The sequence below is a fragment of the Equus caballus genome, chromosome 31, assembly GCF_041296265.1.
Source record: "Equus caballus isolate H_3958 breed thoroughbred chromosome 31, TB-T2T, whole genome shotgun sequence".
Lineage (NCBI taxonomy): Eukaryota > Metazoa > Chordata > Mammalia > Perissodactyla > Equidae > Equus > Equus caballus.
In genome coordinates this window covers 9,857,908-9,877,115 of record NC_091714.1, presented here as the reverse complement: position 1 = coordinate 9,877,115, position 19,208 = coordinate 9,857,908, and the positions used below count along the sequence as shown (strand labels likewise).

The window sequence follows — 19,208 nt, the reverse complement described above, 5'->3', positions numbered from 1 at the left end:
TAAATCCGCTAATTTAACTTTGTAAATTTGGATCTTCCCACATCACATTCACTTAAATCAAGGTGTACCAGTGGATTGTCCTTCCTTGCTGTCATTGTCTACTCAGGGTCACCGGTTCACTGGCAGATCACGTGCTCCACTGATTTCTGAGCTTAGGAAAAGCATCTGTTCCTCTTTCGGTTGATTGCTTACGCACACAGATGCCCTGTATGAATTTGAGAAGCCTCTATGAATTGTAATTACGTTGGGATTGAATGTTCTGTGTGAGTTGTGAACCTGTATCCGGTAATCTCAGGAGATTTGAAAGTGTCACGTAGTGATTACAAGGTGGAGAAAGAGCAGTCTGATAATTTGGGGAATGAGCGCCATTTGGGAATTTATAAATGTGTTGGTTTATCATCTTCTCAAATGTCCAGGTTCTGCTTTGTTTGCTCCTCAGTCATAAAGGGATAAAGTCGTAAAGTCATATTGCCCATTTGACTTATTAGTGTACTTAAAATGAAGACTCGGAACACGTGGCTTGTCTGGAAGTGTGACCTGTCGCTGGGGCTGGGGGGAGGGCGTGATGAGCACCGGGACTGACACTGCTGTAGAGGAAGACACCCTGTGGAAGGCTGCCCTCCGTGCCCCTCACTCTTCTCAGTGTCCTGCCTTCAAAAGGGTAGGAAACATTTATTACTGCTTTAGAGGATTTAGAAGCCAAGTGGTGTTCTAGAATAGTGCTGAGAGCGCCCTGCTGTTGAATGAAAATTGGGAGTACTGCGTGTCGGCTGTGGGAAGCCCTTTATCCCATCTGACCTTTCTCTTCTGCCGGCTTCTTTCTGCACAGTGCGGGGGACGCCCCTGAAATGTCCTGTCTTAAACAGAGTGCCTTGAACCATACCTCTCTCATCACAAATGCAGACCCGGGAGCTCTGAGGACTGGGGAGACTCGGTGCCTTCAGAACGACAGGCGAGAAGTCGTAGTGTAAAAACAGAGCCTGTATACCAAGGGCCTGATGACATCTGGTGCCCTGTGACAACACGGAAGGAATCAAATGAATGTGGTCAATTTGATAAGGTGCCGCCTTTTAGTTTATGAAGCATGTTCCATTCTTCAGAGCATCTTAACGAGCGTGGTCCCCTTTGATCTGTAGAGTGTTGCTGATAAAGGCGATGGAGGCTGGAGGAGATGTCTCTCCATTTACACAGGGGTGAACCGTGTCTGGGAGACGCTGGGCACCAGCCCTTAACTCGCGCAGCTCACCAAGCCCTGCTTCTGAGTCCTGGTCAGATTCTTTTCCCATTTCGCTTTCCCCGCCCCTCTTTTTAAAAGAAACCTTACTTGTTGATAACTTTATTTACATGCTTATTTAGAGCCCAGCCTTCTCTCCAAAAAGAGCAATGACTAAGAAGAAGGTTGTGTTGATAGTAACTTTTGGCTCAAGTAAGGCAAATACTTGTTTTCTTCTTAAACTTTGAAAATAAAGATAGAGGAAAGCTGTGTATTTGGTAAAAATTAACCCGTCTCTGTGTGCCCAGAGCTCCCCAGCAGTTCTTAGGTCATTGTAATTAAGCGTATATGAAACCTTTTCTCTTCTCCCAAATTTAGGATTGTGTGAATGGAGGAAGGCGTGACGAATGAGGGACCTGTGCTTACAGAAGCCTTAGCTTTGCTCTTTTGATATTTTACTTATTGCATCAATTTTTGATGTCTTCATGTTTAAACATAAAAAGCAGCAAAATATTACAGTGCTTTTGTAAAACAGCAGATGATCACCTGTGGTCTCCACAATTGTAACTCTTAAGCACAACATTCTTTGAATTCTTTTCTCGTATGCATTTTTCATTGTTGTAATCAAGGCTACAGATACGTTTGTATGCTTTTAAAAATTTAGCTCAGCATAAGTGTTCTTCATGATTCTATATGGTCTTCGTAATTTTACTTTTTTTGAAAATTTTTTTTATTGTGAAATAGATGAACATAAAACTACCGTTTTAACCATTTTAAGGTGTAGAGTTCAGTGGCGTTGAGGATAATCACGGTGCTGTGCAGCCATCACCACCAGTCATCTTCCAGAACTTTTTTGTCTTCCCAAACTGAGACTCTGTACTTGGTAAATACTAACTCCACATCCCCACCCCCACTCCCAGGCCCTGGCAACCACCGTTCTACTTTCTGTGAGTTTGTCTACTCTAGGTGCCTCATTTAAGAGGACTCACACAGTAGTTGTTCTTCTGTGACTGGCTTATTTCATTTAGCATGATGTCTTCAGGCTTCATCCATGTTGTAGCATGTGTCCAGAGTTTCCTTTTTTAGGACTGAGTAATACTCCACTGTATATATACACACCACATTTTGTTTATCCATTCATGTGTTGTAGGGCACTTGGATAATTTTGCTTTTTTGAAGACTGTATAATATTCCACCAAGTGAATAAATCATAATATACTTCAGTGTTTGACTATTATTGGCTATTTGGGTTGATTCCAGTTTTGGGCTATTTTAAATAAAGATGTAATATATATCATCCTACTTTTTTATCCTTCTGGCTTGTTTCTTTTAAATGGATTATACAAATACTGATTTATTTGCTGTTTACTGAGTTAGAGTTAGAGTCTAGGCTGAACTTTTGGATGAAGATAATTTAGGTGTGTGCTAAGTAAAATGCATTACTTTACATTTTATTGAGTACGTCTTAGTTTAATGTGGAAGAGCTATGTAAAGAATTCTCATTTTCTCCATCAGCAGAGTGGCTCCTTAGTGACGAAGCATAATGCAGTGGTTTACAGATGTCAGAGATGACTGATGATTCAGTGGTTGAAGAACTAATGTCAAGACAGCATTCGGGAAGCGTCTATGGGCTGATTTAAAGATTATGCAGATCTTTGAGAATGAGTCCAATGCTGAAACCATAATTTTATAGACCTAGTGGTCACACTGGGGAGAAATTGATGTCTTTGTTCCTTTTTTCATTGTTACCAATCATTGGCATGTCTGTGACGAGAGAGCTAGAGTGAAAGATGTGATTCGTACCCTCCAAGACCTTACATCCAGGTTGGTATGCCAACATGCCAGGCAGTTACAAAGCCAGAGCAACGGCGTGATAAGAGGGGCAGCGTGGGTTCCTGCAGAGGAATCGAGGCAGGCTCACTGGCTGTCTAGACAGCTGTTAGACTGAGGGGAGGATGGGCCCTAAGAGGGTTCTAGAAGAGGGTCTTAGTTTGGTTTCCGCTGCCCTCCTCACCCCAATGCTGTTCTGTTAGGCCTCTGTGCACAGTTCCTAACCATCTAACATGTTGTCAGTCGTCCGGATCCTTAGGGAGCTTCACCCCTTGCCAGGCCGATCCTCAGCCCTTCCCAGTCAGCTCGTGCTGTGGCAGCCCAGCGTTAACTGGAGGGTTCCTCTCCTGCCCAGATATTGTACCAGAAGGCCCGCCAGGTCAAATGCCTGTTTTCATCTCTGGCCCAGTGTAGACGGCTGGCCGTGCTTTGGCCTGCCGCTTCCTGAACCCTTGAGCTGAGCGCAATGTGCCTGCCTCGGCCTGGCTGAGTTAAGGCTCTTTGGTGCTTGTCTGTCAGCCTGATCCCATCTGCTCCATGTCTGTCAGACATTCCTCAAGGACCCGTCAGTGGTATCTGTCTCTGTTCTCTGCAGATTTTTTTTTGTACTTTTATATTTGTTTAATCATTTTAAGGGAATTTGGGAGAGAGAGTGTGTAAACACATAAGCTCACTCATCATCTGGAATTTATTCTTGTGTGTTGTGTCTTCCCATTTTACTGAACTCCCTTAATAGTACTAATTTCATTCAATTCTGTGGGGTTTTCCAGATGGAAAATTAGATTGTTTATAAATAAGGATGATTTTTGGCTCTTTATGTTTGTATGACTTTTTCCTGTCGTAGTGCCTTTCCTGGTGGACACCTTTGGCTTAATTCTCACGTTAGCCAGACTGCCTTTGGCTCTGCTGGTTTTAAGTCACTTTCTGTGCATTACTGGATCGCTTTCTGGAAGGGTGGACTGGCATTGGGTCTTGTCACCCACATCCTCACCAGTGCTGAGTGACCGGAGCATGGGAAAGGCTCTGCCTGACCTGTGGCTCTGTCATTTTCACAGTAAGTTTGGGTTTGGTCATTTGTTATTTCCTCTAGAAATTCTGGAGTCCATGGGAACAGTCAAAGTTGGCCTCGACTCATACATCATTTTGTTCTCATCGAATAATTACACACAACTTTCCTCCCTGTTCCAAAGCGACAGGGGCGTGGGGTGGAAATCACTATTGTCCATCCTGGCAACACAGGTTGGCGGAAAAAAATATGGGCCCTGGGACTCTGATATCGAATCTTAGCTCTGTCACTGTAGCCTGGTGATTTTTGATAAGCTTAACTTAAACCCTCTGAGCCTTGGTTTAATCATTTGTAGAGTGGGGGTTTTACTGTCTCACAGGGAGCTGTGAATGTGGAGTAAGATGCAAAGTGGGCCCTTAGTAATGCAGAAATCATCAGTTCTTGCTCCGGCTTCTTCTCACCCCAGTGGTTTCTTAACATCCTAAGGCTGCTCAGCAAGAGTTGTTGAAGATTTTGGTAGACTTTAGTTTTAATCAGAGATAAATTTAACCCCCCCCCCCCATTCTTTGTCCCTGATTTTCAAATTGAAATCTGGGTGAACCACAGTTGTTTTTACATATCTTTTTAATCATTTGCTTTACTCCAGGTTTTTTAAATTGCATAATGGGTAGACTATAAATACAGTTACAACAGCAGTGTCTGACATTCATTGAGCAGTTATAACTATGTGGCGGGCAGGTATTTAAGGTAATTTGCATCTATTTATTTAATCTTCCCAACAGTCTTACTTCATGGGAAACTGAGGCACAGAGAGGTCACCCAGGTTGGGAGTCTGACCCAGGCTGCACACTCTGGCAGCCTGACTCTAGCTGTACCACTGCTGCCCCAGCTGCCGTCATGGTCTTGAAGGATTTGTTCCCTGTATTTTGTATTTGCGAAGCCCATTCTAGTGTGTGTATGTTGTGTGTGTGTGTGCAGATGGAGTTAGAAAAAGAAATCTGTTCTTGAAAAGGCCGATTATTATGAGGTCAGATAGCAAGTGTCAAATATAGAGCATTCGTGTGTGTTGAGTGTGTCAGTTCTGATCTGTAGCATGAAGACTTTTTTCTCACTTGGGTGGTGTAATTTGCTTTATCCCCCCGGAAATTACCTCGCAGGTATGAACCTTGTTCTACATCTGTAGAACCCTGGTTTAACTTTGTCCTAGATTATTATAAAGCCTTCATTATTGGGATATTCTTTTTTTTTTTTCAGTTTTTTTGTTGTAAAATATATGTCACAAAATTTACCGTCTTAGCCATTTTTAAGTGTATGGTTCAGTGGTAATAAATACATTTATAATGTGCAGCTGTCACCAGCACCCATCTTGATGACTAAAACTCTATATGCTTTAAGCAGTACCCTCCCCCAGCCCTGTCAACCACCATTCTGCTTTCTGTCTCAGAATTTGACTACTCGTGGTACCTCATATACGTGGAGTCGCACGATATTTGTCTTTTTGTGGCTGGCTTATTTCAGTTAGCACAAGGTCTCCAAGAGTCATCCACGTTGTAGCATGCGTCAGAATTTCCTTCCTTTTTAAGGCTGACTAATACTCTGTCGTGTGCATATACCGCATCTTGCTTATCCACTCATCTGTCGATGGACGATGGACGGTTGGGTTGCTTCCGTGTCGTTCTTTGGATATTCTTGTCAATATAGTTCTTGTCTGGAAATTCTCCTTGCTTGGCCCAACGCTGAGCTCTCTTTTTTGGCTTTGTTATTGCTCCATCTTCTTAAGACCCTACACTGGCTTTGTGCTGCCGGAGAACCCATCCTGCAGCCGAGATTCTCCCAGCTCTGGCCCAGAGTCCTTGTGGTGGGACTGAAGTTTATCTTCTTACCCCGTCTTTTCCCACCCTGCAGGGTGCTCCTCACAGCAGCCTGGCCTGCACTCACCTTGCAGTGCTGGCCCCCGCCCAGGGCCTGGGCCTGTGCTGGGCGCTCAGTGAACACTCATGCTCCAGTGTCCCTTGGCTGCCCCCTCATTTCATACCTCACCCTGGACTCTTGCAGCTAAAATTAACACACGTCATGTACTGATTTGATGCTTGCCCTTTTTTTTTTTAAGCCTTTTTAAGCTTTCACAATTTCTTCCTGAAATTCTAGATCCTTCACGAATGACATAGCTCATGAATTAGAGGTAATTTACCCCACCCTCCATGGTGCTTAAATGTGGCAACCTTCAAGGCTGCCTTCTCATTGGTCTCAGAGTTTATTTACCAGCCTATTGTAAACATAAACTGTAATTGGCTTATTTAATAGGAGCAGTTTTGCCATAATCTCCGCTCTGTCCTATTCTGTTTATTTTCTATTTAATTGTTGCTTATCGTGTGGTGATCAGGAAAGCGTTTGAATCCTAGTCAAGTGGGGAGCTATTTTGGTCCAGCTTCCTCAGGGTTGTGTCAGAGTCATTGACAAGGAGGAAAGGCAGAGAAACCTTTAACTCACAGGTGCTTCGTTGCTTGTAGTTCAGAGAGATTTTTTAATCTTTTGCCCTTTGGAAGTTTTTTTTGTTTTTGTTTTTGTTTCTGTTTTTGTTTTTTTGGTGAGGAAGACTGGCCCTGAGCTAACAGCTGTTAATGCTCCTCTTTTTGCTGAGGAAGACCGTTGCTGAGCTCACGTCTGTGCCAGTCTTCCTCTATTTTATATGGGACACTGCCACAGCATGGGTTGACAAGTGGTGTGTAGGTCTGCGCCGGGGATCCAAACCCAGGAACCCCGTGCTGCCAAAGTGGAGCACACAAACGTGACTGCTTTGCCACTGGGCGAACCCCTAGAAGTTTTGAAAGGGTGGCTTTGATTCAGGTATAACTGTCTTCCCAGAATAAAAGAAAATGTCCTGAAAGTTGGATTGTAGTTAGAGAGCACTGAGAAGGAGTCTGCACTGGGGAAAACTTAGCAGAAGGCCACACTGGAAGATCTGTAGACTTGTGCTTAAGGCGAGACGGGGGGTGTGTGCCAAGGGTCGGGGGTAGTGGGTCGTTGGAAGGATTTATTGAGGCCCCTGTGCTGTGGAGCCTTTAGAAGTCTTTGGAGAAGAAATGTTAGACTCGAATTTCTAAGTTAGAAATTTGGGAGTGGAAGTGAGTAGGGAGTTAAGTACCTGGAGATGGGTTGAGCAGTTGCTGCCCTCATGCTGTCACTAAGTCGGCTGTGGCCGCTGCCCTCAGGGAGGTCCAGTGTGGTGGGGGAGCAAAGGCTGACGTGCTAGATTGTCAGTAAGGTCCCGGTGTCATGTGATAGGACTGCGGATGCGTTTCAGGCATCCAGAAGAAGGGTTTTTGAGTTGGGAGTCGCCAGTGGTCAGCAGCGTTTTCACCATCTTATTTTTCTTTTCAATATTTTCCCTCTTTGCCCCCAAAAATGACTGCGATCTTATTAATAGCTAAGAAGTTTTGTTCAGTGGGAGATAATGGTCTTCATAGTTCCCGTTTGTTCAGGGCTGACTGACATGCTTCCTGGTGAGCTGAGCGAGGGAGAGGATGGAGACGGAGGAGAAGGGGAGCGGGTGGGGAGCCCCGTGGAACGCTTACGTCCCAGGTCGGGCCAAGGGGAGGAACCAGCACAGCAGCCGGAGGAGGAACAGTCAGGAGGGAGGGGGAAGGCCAACATGGAGCTCCTGCTGAGACGTTGCAAGGACTGACTCCTTTAAAACCCTCAACTGCCCTAGAGATAGGAGCCGTCGAAATCCCCAAAACTGAGACCTTGAGTGGTTTAATAACTAGCTCTAGCCACACACTGAGTAGTAAGTGATAGAGCCAGGATTTGAAGTCAGGCATTCAGATTCCAGAGTCCCCCTTCTTCTTCTCCTCCTTTTTTTTTTTCTGAGGAAGATTGGCCCTGAGGTAACATCTGTGCCCATCTTCCTCTACTTTATATGTGAAACACCCGCCACAGCATGGCTTGATAAGCAGTGAGTAGGTCCGTGCCAGGGATCCGAGCTGGCAAACCCCAGGCCGCTGACACAGAGCATGCAAACTTAACCACTGCACCACGGGGCCAGCCCCCAGAATCCTCCTTCTTAACCACTGCTTCCCAAGTTTATGAGTGTTACCACACCCAGTTATAATTTCAGCCAAGAATAAAGACTGTGACAGTTTACTCTGTATAACTTTATCTTAGGTAGCTTTGTCTTAGGTAGCTGTGTAGTTCTTAGGTGGGTGTTTTATACTTCATCGTAGCCGGAAGACTGAGAAGCCATCAGTACGTGTTTTAAATATTGAAAAATAGCTTACAGACTTCCATTAGTGGGTTTTAGATGCTGAGGGAACTCATGAGCTGTGTCTGGGAGCCTGGTCCACCCTTGTCGCTTCACCTGCAGAGGGAACGACACCCTTGTTGTTGAGGGACTTACCCAAGACCTCACTGGAGCTTGGACTTCGGTCTCTTGACTCCAAGGTCAGAGTTTTTCCCACGGTATGTTGCCCGTGGAACGCGTGTTCTTTTGCAGACGGCGTTGTAAAGGAAAGGTAGGTGGAGTTGCAGTGAAAATAGAAGGTGCTAAGAACGCCCCCGTCAAGGTCGCTGGTAACCTCTGTGCAGCCACATCCAGGGTCTTCGTCCCGCTTGACCTCTCCGCAGACCTGTCCTTGCTCGGCTGTCAGGACTCCCTCCCTGTTGGCTTTCCTCCTCCTGTCGCCTCTTCTTTCTCAGTCTCCTTTGCTGGCTCCCCGATCTTGGCCTGACCTGGAATGTTGGGGTTCCATGGGGTTCGCCACTACACCCTGTTTTCTCCTCCATGTTCGTCTTCTCTCTCACTGACTCACCATTTTTTGTAGTTAAATCATCTTTACTGTGTGAGTCTTAATACCTCCAGCCCAGCCTTCTCCTCTGAGGTTCAGATTCATGTGTCCAGCTCCTTACTTGACCTTGACGTCTGGATGTCTCAGAGACACTGCAGACTTAACGTGTCGCCTGAAACCTCTTCCATGGGCCCTCTGCACCCACTGATAGCACCCCCGCCACATCCTGGTCTTCGCCTCAGTTATTGCCGCCACCAGCTGGGAGCCATTCATGATGATCCCAGTAAGAGCTGACCTTTATTGAGAGTTCGTGTCTCAGGTGCTTCCTCAAAGGGAACACATGAATTAACTCAGTCTGTTTAGTCCTAACAGCAGTACCTCGAGGTAGGTGATGACAGTAGTAGTAAGAATAGATTATGTAGCTCTAGTATCTACAGGGCACTGTTTTACACATGTTATAATACTAACTCATTGAATTCTAACAAGTCTGTGAGGTGGACGCTATTAACTGTCCCTGATTGGCAGCTAACGTCAGAAGCTGAGGCACAGAGAGATGGTTACTTCCGCAGCACACGCGCTCCCTCGGCGAGGAGGTGGTGGAGCCCGGCGTGCTGTCCCGGAGAGCCCAGGCGGGTACGCTGGGTCCGACTGTGATTGCCCTGCTTCACAGACAGGGCGGTGAGTCCTCCGTCCCCTCCCTCGTCCAGTTCATCACAAATTCTGTGGCAGCTACCTCCAAAGGGCGTCTCCAGGCTGCTCTCTTCTCCGTCTGTCTGGTGAGTGTCCGGTTCAGGCCACCTGGGCTCGCCCTGGATCTCGGCACCAGCCTGCTTGCTCCCTGTCCTTTCTGCTTTCCCTCCGTCCCCTTAGGATCTCTTCCAGAGAGCGGCAGCACTGGTCCAGAAATGAAAACCAGAACATTTCAGTCCACCTCTTACGGCTACTCGGTGGCCTCCTGCCACACTCAGAATTAGCTGTGAGCTCCTCCTGGGGCCTGCAAGGCCCCTCCTCAATCTCATCTGATGCTCTTGCTTCCCACTCTGTGGCCTCCGGTCTCTTTTCATGTCCTTGTGCTAGAGTTGTCCCTGCCTCTCAGCTCTGGTGCAGCCGTCCCCCTGGCTGTGAGGTCCCCACCCAGGCTCCCCCTCTCTCCTTTGGTCTCCATTGCAGGGCCTTCTCAGGGAACCCGCACCATCCCCATAGGATTCCTCCTTTTCCGCACAGCACTTTCCACCAATGGCAATAACTTTATTATTTCTCTCTTCGTTTTTGCTGTCATTCACCCCATTAAAATGTAAGCTCCCTGAGGCCTAGAGCTCAGTATTTGTTGAAAGAAAGAAATATGGGGCGGGCCCGGTGGTGTAGCAGTTAAGTTTGCATGCTCCGCTTCGGGGGTTTGCCAGTTCAGATCCTGGGTGCGGACCTACACACTGATCATCAAGCCACACTGTGGCAGGCGTCCCACATATAAAATAGAGGAAGATGGGCACAGATGTTAGCTCAGGGCCAGTCTTCCTCAAAAAAAAAAAAAAAAGAAAGCGAAAAAGAAATAGAGCTTAAATTTTAGGCTGCATTAGAAACCTAACTTTCCATTTGCAAAATGTGTTCTGAGTCCTGGAAGAGCGAAATCTTACGTAGGCTGGAGCACAGCTCACCGCCAAGTGGTAGAAGGCATGTCCGTTCTGCCCCTTCTGGGACACGGGCTGCAGGAGTCCCAGGACGTTGACAAGTGCAGCTTGTGTTCCTTTGCCCTTAGTCCTGCCCGTCTTCCTCGCACCACAGAGCTTGAACCTTGGGGGACCACTGCTGGCGATGCTGGCGATGCTGGCGTTTTTGTGGAGGGGGAAGAAGCCAGGCAGGGGCGCCCAAGCCGTGGTGAGGAGCTGAGCCTGGGGGTGTGGCCACGGCCCTGCCTGTGAAAGGCCATGGATAAGGTGACCTCTATGGCCCCAGCGTGGCTCTCACCACCTCGCATTCTCCTGGCGCTGACTTACAGATCGAGCACCAAGTCCAGACATCTGGATGGCCACGGTCACAGCTTTCTTTAGCTCTTTCCTGGTGCCCACCTTGTCCCTCCGCAGCTGTGTCACTGTCCCTGGGGATTCTTCTGGACCCACCTTAGATGTACAGCCACTGTAGTGGCAAGTTCTTTTACTCTCTTTAGTAACTGATTCTGTCGGGATGGGGCTCCCAGGAAATGTGCCTCATGAGAACTCCCGGAGTAATCTTTTTAGCTGGAATTTGGGCTAATTTTAGTAAACAGGCAATGGCTGTTAGCAAATTAATTAAGACCTTGTTTGTAGTTCCGTTGTGGAGGACAGTAAATTATCAGCTCATTTCAGACCCTGCGGCTTCCCAAGAGCTGTCATCCTGTGCATGTGTCGCAGGAGGCTGGGCCTGCTAGGCGCCGGGGAGCGTGCCGTCCACACAACGTCCGGGACCGCGGTGCAGTGTCTCTTACTGAGCGGGGGTCACGCCTGCTGTGAGCTCGGAGGCCTTTCTTCTGAAGCAGCACAAACGGCACGTTCTGAGTTGACTGTGGAAGGGTGAACACGACCCTGGTTCACGACGGCGTCCGCTGTTCTCTGGTCCTAAGCTCATCGTTCAGACAGGTAACAGGAGATGAGTAGAGGTGGCCCCACCTTGCGACGCTGGTGCGGGAGGAGCCCCTTCCCACAGCACTCTTCTGGTTAGATTTGGAGTAACTGAGAAGTGGGGTGTAAGCAGCACTTTCTGCACACGTACCGAGGGGTTTCTGTTGTGCAAATAGAGAGGGCCGACATTATTAGAATCTACACATGTGCTGTTCCTGAGTGTCACCTTTGACAGCCCCTCAGTCTGGAGGTCGGGAGGTCAGGAGATGAGATTTCTTCGTAGATTACAGTGTCAGGGAAGGTGCTGTTGGTCGTCTTACGTGGGGTAAGGTCACTTTCATGGACCGGCCTGTGTAGCAGCGATGATGCTGTGAAGTTACTTCGTTTGAATTATTTATTCCGAGTCCTGGTCAAACAGCCTTTAACCACATCGTGTGTGGTTAGTTGGGGAAGTTTGTAGAGGGCCTTGGCCGTGGTGGCAGGAATAGCTCCTCGCTCGTCCTCTGTTTCTTTTCTGGCTGTGGGAGAGCTCGGTGTGGGTCGTGCAGGATCTTGTTTCTTGTGTCACACCAGGCTGGCGACCCTGACTTTGTGCTGGCCTGGGGGGTACCTTTGGCTTTCATGCGAAAGCTGCTGCCCTGCCCCTTGAATATCAGGTCTTGTTCCAGGACACCTTGGTGACTCTACCACAGCTCCCCCTTCTGTTCCTATGGCAGCGGTGGCATTTGTGGCCCTCAGGGCCTTCTGAAGCTTGGCCTGAGGCAGCTCTGGCTTCTTCATTCAGAGACTGTCCTTTCAGCGCCTGTCGCCTAATTCCTGGAACTCCGTCCACTTCCTTTGATCCTGGGGTCCTGGTTTGTGTGGGGCCTTCTTGGCAAGAGCTCTGGGCTCCCTACGCCTCGTGCTAAGTCCGTCATCACAGGCGTGGGGGGACAGAGCTTCACGGGATCTTCAGTCTGGTGCTGGTCAGTCTGTGGACCCCACTGATTCTGCTTTAGAGGAAGGGTTGGGGGAGGGTAGGGGCTGTTTTCACAGCTCCTTGGAGGCTCTTTAAGGAGTCCAGTGTTAGCGTAAGTCCAGGGAGCTGTACTCATGATCCAGCTTCGTAAAGAAGGAACCAAGTCCAGCACCTGGCCTTTTCCTTCTGTTGTTTTGATGTCCATTTGGGAGCGTTCAGAGGGGAACTGTAGGATAAAGTAGTGTTTTTTTGGCCCCTTGCTTTAAATGTAAAATGATCCAGCACTTTCCAAGAGATGTTTTTATTATTAGAACTAAATGATGGTGTTTATGCTCATGTTGATGGAAATTCTTAATTCTAAAGACATGCTTAGCTCTTTCCTAAGATGTTACTTTGACAACAGTTTTTGTCTGTTTTAATTTGAGAAAATTTTTATATCATGGGTTTAGAAGAACAGTTGCTCTGATGGTGGTGAGAGTTTTTTCTTCTCGATCATTTTACCTGTTTTATTACTTTATTTTGGTTCTTTTTTAAGATTTTATTTTTTTCCTTTTTCTCGCCAAAGCCCCCTGGTACATAGTTGTATATTCTTTGTTGTGGGTCCTTCTAGTTGTGGCGTGTGGGACGCTGCCTCAGCGTGGTTTGATGAGCAGTGCCACGTCCGCGCCCAGGATTCGAACCAACGCCACACTGGGCCGCCTGCAGCGGAGCGCGCGAACTTAACCACTCGGCCACGGGGCCAGCCCCTATTTTGGTTCTTAATAGATGCCAGCAAGTATTTATTTGATCCTGTTTTTTTTTCTCCTTTAAACCTCTAATGGAACAAATGCTTCTGGAGGGCCCGCTCTCTCCAGGGCGCCGTGTTGGGACTGGTGAGAGCGTGGTGATACAGACATGAGTCCCGGTCTTACTAGGGAGTCAGGTGGGGGAGGTTCCCCTTATTTACACAGGCTGGAGGAGGGGTCTGAAGACTGGGTGTGATTTTTGATAATGTAGAACAATTAATAATTGTTCGCAATTTAAATCTTGTACATGTTTTGTCCCATCTGGTTGAAGCTTTTTAAAGTTACTGTTAAATTTATGCATGACCTGCTTTCGTATTTATCCATGATTTAGCTCAGGTTTGATGGAAAATGTGTTCTTTTCCCTTCTCTGTTGTTGTCCGATCTTAATGTCATAGGAAGATGATAATACAGTTTGGTGATGATGTGTTTAGAACATCTTTCCTCACCTGAGTAGATGATATCCTCCATGCGTCCGTGAGGAGAGTCTTTAATACGTGGCTTAAACTGCAAACATCAGTTTCAAATGACTTCGTCAGTGTTTAACTTCACATTATATTAGAAAAGAACAGAATCTCCCTCTCCCAGCGCAGTCCTTTGACGTGAGCAAACTGGGGCAGGATCCCTGGCCTGTCTCTTTCCCGCCCCCTCGAGCAGCGTGGGTCCCTGCCCTGTGCTCACTGACGCACAGCAGACCTGTCGCTCTCTTCCGCCAGGTCCCAGGCGCTGCAGACGGCTCTGAACACTTGATGCTGGTTCCGCTTGGAATGTGGCGTGTGAACCGCTCTACCCAGAGAGTCGATCCCAAGACCATAGGGCTGTTATTTCGGGGCAGTGTCTGAATTAGGTGCTGCTTCTCTGACCAGGCTAAATGGGCAGCATTAACCACGGGACGGACAGGAGCTGTGTCACGGTGGCTGTGCGAGTTTGGCTCTCTCAATAACTGGGGAGTTGAAATGGACCATTCAGTATGTGAGAAAAGGGCATATTTTTCTTATATATTCTCTCTTCATTTCCTTGTATTTACCAGCTTGAATGTTTGTTGTTGAGAGGTAGGCCTCGGTGCAAATTTTAATTAGAACTGTAGTACATTAATCGTGTGGTAGCAAGCCCAGTGTAACATGCATGCATTTACAGAAAGGAAACCTTATACGTTATAAAATGAGTAATTGAGGCCTTGCAGTATGGTACTGTGCTTTTATATCACTGTATCTTTTTTTTTTTTGTATCGCTTTTTTATTTTTGATACTTTCCGTGGGTCATTTATTACTTTATCCTCCCTGGTTATTGAAAATCATCTTTTCTTCATTTTTCTTCACCAGGAATCTCTTTGCTTGGCTTTTTGGAATAAGCGGCTGCCTGAATGTAGATTTTATTTTTATTACGAAGGTCAGTTTCTTAGAGAAAGTCTTCAGTGTCGTTAAAAACCGCTTCACGCTGAAGGAGAAAACCCTGGTCAGGAAGAGTCCCTGCACTACTTGATTTCCCCCTTCAACGGCTGCCTCAGTGCCTCTGTATCGAAAACTGTTGGCGTAGTGCCTGCTGGCTGCAGGACGGAGCTGAGAGCCCTGCTGTCCTTCAGGTGGCCGTGGTCGGGTGATTAACTGAAGCCAGGGTTTTGGATTTGAGGCTCCGAGCATCGTCAGGTTTGCAGGCGGCAGTCTTCCGTTCTGGTGGTGTTTGAAAGGCCACCCTTACCGTGCAGCACTCATTTTAACTGGGGAAGTTGGGAAAGAGAAACGCTGTCCTTTGTCGTCTAGGTTAGAAAGTCACGAGTGTGTTCTAGTCACAGTTCTGCACTGCTTAGCCCAGAGGCTGGGATGTAAGGCACACGAGTGTTGTTCAGTGACCGAATAGGACCGCTGTGTGGGTAGACGAAGTCAGTTGGTTTTTCTTTCTGAAATCTTTAAAAAGGAACAGCAGCAGATATCTTGCGTTAAATCTGAGAAGAAACAGCCACTTGGAATCCTTTGTGCTCCCACTTCTTTGGGCAAGTGACCAGGAAGAAAATGGATTATCGCATGGGGCAGGCTGAGCTGCCTTGCCTGGGAATAGTCTGGAAGGATATTCAAAAAGGCAGAAAGAGAAAGAAACAGAATCTCATTAGTTTCTAGTCGTTTTACCTGGTATCTGATAGAGGTGATTCAGACGTTGGACTCCTACGCTGACGTCCCTGCCTTAATTTCCTTCTTGACAGCCTTGCCTGCATAGTGAGGTCTTTTTTCCCATCCTGGATCTTATTCTTCCATCAGCCCAAAGGGGTGACAGGGTCAGGTGGCCACGTTTCACAGGTGGACAGAGGGAGGCAGAGAGATGGTGGGCATGCCTGAGGGCCTTATCTCGTTTGTCAGCTGCTCTGACTGAGAGTCTTGCCTTTCAGGAACGGTGGGAAGGACACATTCTCTGTCTCTTCCATCCATGGCACATTTTGGACCACATTACCCTAGCTCTCAGAAAATCGCTTTTACCAAGCTACCCATTGATGTTCAACTTTTATTCACATTTGTCGTAGGAAATAATTGTGAATCCTGTTGTGCGTTTGTGTGAGGTTGTTGCAGACATTGTTCCCTCCATCAGCTGATGGCCCTCCCATGATGCTTCAGTGTGGACGTTTTTTTTAGAATTCAATGATAGGAACAACGTTGTGTGTCCTGGGTAACTAGACAGTCCCCTCATTTCTGGTCAGAAGATTTACGCAAGCCATCCCCAGGCTCCTGCCCTCGCTGCGGGCTTACTGAAGGCCGGGCTTTCTGTGCCCAGTGTTAACGTTGTCCCTCTCTCCTTTTCCTTAACTGTTTTTCCTTTTAAAACTCTGTTTTACAAGATGATAAATAATCTTATTTTGTATGCACTTAAAAGTGCTTTGAATTCTTTGTGGAGAGAGCCATGTTTTTAACAGACTCATTAAAACAGCAGGACGTATTCATCACTCAGTAAGTACTTGGTTTGAGTCGGTGCCTGCAGGTACTCAGCCTTCTTCCCCTACGAACTCCAGTCGATTCTCCATTCTCGTTTAGCCTGGGCCACGCCGAGTTTCTCCAAATGTGGGTGTAAAATGCTATTTTATTTAAGATCGTAAGATTGTGGTATAAGAACTTGAAGGAGATAGAACTGATCCGTTTCTTCGAAAAGCTAAGCTTTTGGTAAATGGCTGTGAACGCCTGCTGAGAACCTGGGTGACGTGAGTCATCGCCTGAACCCCGGCTGCATGCTCATCATCTCCAGCTGTGATCAGAGCCCTGGATCGAAATGTGGTGTAAGAGGGGAGCTGGGTCGTTAGCCTTGTTCCTGCTATCCAGGGTCTACTCCTTCGTTTGAGCTAATGCTGTTTTCTGGGAAGAAGGTTACTCCACTGATCGCAGAGAATCTCAGTGAAGTATTTCAGCCCTGCGGTTCATTTTCTCGTGTTCCCTTTATACACCTACTCAACAGTGTTAGCAGTTGACTGAATTTTCCCCGACACTTTTCATTACCGTTAGTGTTATTGTCGTGACACCTGTGGGAAGCAGGCACCGGGGTCCTACAGGAACACAGAGGCCTTCCTTGATGAACCCCATTTCATGTCGGCCCCTTCTCAGCTTTGAATTCTTCCATTTCATATACAGATCGTTATAGCGCGTGGAAATCTACAGAGATGTGCGTCTGTAAGTGCCAACATGCAGTGGCAAGACTCTGGTTCTCAGTCAGCTTCTCTGAACTTCATTTTGCTAACTTGTAACTTGGAGCTTCATTTTGCTAACCCACATTTGGTTGTTGTTAAAATAAAAGGAAGTAATAAAAAAAAAACCCTTGAAGCATTATGCCTGTTACATTCAATAATAATGGAAACAGAATAATAAGCGTTTCCTAGCCGTCGGTGATGGTCCACTTATTGGCCCGTCTGTATAACCAAATTCTTGTGTGAACCAGCTCCTTGATGTAGAATGTGACAAGGTTTGCCTTGTGTTTTATGAATCTTATAATTTCCCAGTATTGTCACACAACTGATAATTTGCTTCCAATAATGGCACATGCACTTGGTTCACCTCAGTTCCTGTACATGGGGTTTCCTCTGTCATCTCTCTGCTTTCCCTACGCCATAGCTCTTACTTGAATTTAACTTTGGATCTGTGTGCTGGTTGTGATTTTCTGGTGAGTTACGTACAGAAGTGATAGTGCTCTATTCCTAAACCATGCTCTTTATTCAATGGAAGTGCCAGTACCGTCCGGTCGTCCTTCAGAACTAACTTCAGAACGCATTGGTCTCCGTATCATTGTGAGGTAAACTCCTGCCCTTTGTCCTCTGCCCCTGCGGGCCTCTCCTCACCACACCCAGGGTCACCCTCCTCTCCAGCCAGTCCGAGCCTCTCTCCTCTTGGCTTCTTGTGTCTCCCTCCTCTGCCCGTGGCATCTCCTCCTTTGACCGCCCACCTGGTTTCACTCTTGCACACCCTGGGGATGGTAGGTGGTGGAGTCTCGACTCCTCCTGACCAGATATTCTGGAAAACCTTCCTGCCATAAACCCTTCAGTGGAAATACTGGAGACGACGAAACAAGCGCCCTTTTATAATCTTTACCACAAGAAAGTGAGGAACCCACAGGTGGGGGAAAAGAGAAAGAGGAGTGAGCATTCCTGAGAGAGAGAGAGGATCTAAAACCAGAGTGGGAAGTGACACTGACGGGACCTCTGCTGGTCCCAGGACCTGGATTTCAGGGACCCCGTGTGTTGTCTGAACGTCTTTGAAGGGCAGGGCTGGGCGCGGGGAGAGAACTTCCGTCAGCAGAGGGAGGAGTCTGCTGCTTAGCTTTACAGAAAAGTCTCTTGTGAAACTGTGGGGTTTGGGATTTGAATGTATGCTACCTGTGTGGTCTGAAAACCCCGAGCTGAGCAACTCATCCCAGGGCTGCTGGGTGGGAAGCACCCCAGGGCTCGGCAGAAGTAAACGCAGACCCCCTCTGGAAGAATGCCCCCCTCGACCCACGGATGAAGAGCGCCTTAACAGGAGCCAACAACAAGAACATCACCAGACGCCTAAGGAAGTGAGCCACCACAAGCGAGTCACCCTACAGTGGATTGTGAGGCGGTTTGTTCCATCCATTCCTTAAGTTTTATGGATCACTCATTAGATATGAGGTATGTTCTGTGCTGGGGTTGTATTAGCAGAACATTCGATGGGGAAGTAGGTCTCGGGCTGTCGACCAGAGATTTGGTACATTTCACCAAGAGCCCTGCTCCCCTCGGGGCTCCAGTCACTGCCAGAAAGCCCTGGGGCTTTGCTGGTCCTGATTTGAAAACCACTGACTTATGTCAGTTCCTTTATTTTACAAGTGAGAACAGACTGTGGTGGTGAAGTCACCCGCCCAGTGTGAACCTCGGTGTCCTTGTCTGTAGAATGGGGAAAGGATCCCCCTCGCAGGGGCGCTGTGGCGATGAGAGGGAACCAGCACCTCGTCTGCCACACACGTGTCTGCTCTCCCTTCTCTGTCCCTACTAGTCACAGAGAGGACGGGGCCTTGGTTCTCTTGATTTCCGACTCAATGCTTTTCTCCTGCTGGTCCCACTCGGTGAGCTGGTTGAGTGTTCCAGCCCACGCTGGCTCGCTCTGTGCTCTCTGATTGTTTCATGTCTGTGAGTGTGGCTTCCATACGAGACTGTGAGCTGATTAAGTTCAGGGACCAGATCTTGCATCTTTGTATTAATTCTATATTATCTAGTCTTGGGCTGGTTACTTGGTAGATGTTTTGTAGTATCTGTTTATTGTTTCTTGGTTAAGCATGTAACGTCATTGTAATTAGGAAATGAAAATATTTCTGTCCAAAAACATCGTTATGGTCATTGTGTGCGAGTTTTGGCAAAGTCGGAGAATACCTTTTCTGGCTGTTTATGATGTGGACGTCTGTATTCTGCTCTCTCCACCCGGGATTGACAAGGCGATTCCCGCCGCATCTCGGGCCACAGTTTCCTGTACGGTCCAGGACTGCTCATTGGTCAGAGCCAGGCCTGCTTGTAAGTGCTGCTCTCCACGCTGGGACCCTTCCGTGTGCTGGAGGTTAGTGAAGAC

At 47.4% G+C, this 19,208-nt stretch overlaps 1 protein-coding gene across 3 annotated transcripts in view; it reads left to right on the top strand.

Annotated features, from left to right (window-relative positions):
* TULP4 (TUB like protein 4) overlaps positions 1 to 19,208 on the top strand; it is a 227,921-nt gene that overhangs the window by 16,785 nt on the left and 191,928 nt on the right. Inside the window, exon 1 of one of the 3 annotated variants that reach the window (XM_023632978.2) lies at positions 16,253 to 18,280. The exons of the other annotated variants lie outside the window; for them this stretch is intronic. The gene's annotated coding sequence lies outside the window, so the exon portion shown is untranslated. Of the gene's footprint in view, positions 1 to 16,252; positions 18,281 to 19,208 lie in introns of those variants that run through there. 3 annotated transcript variants of the gene reach the window in all.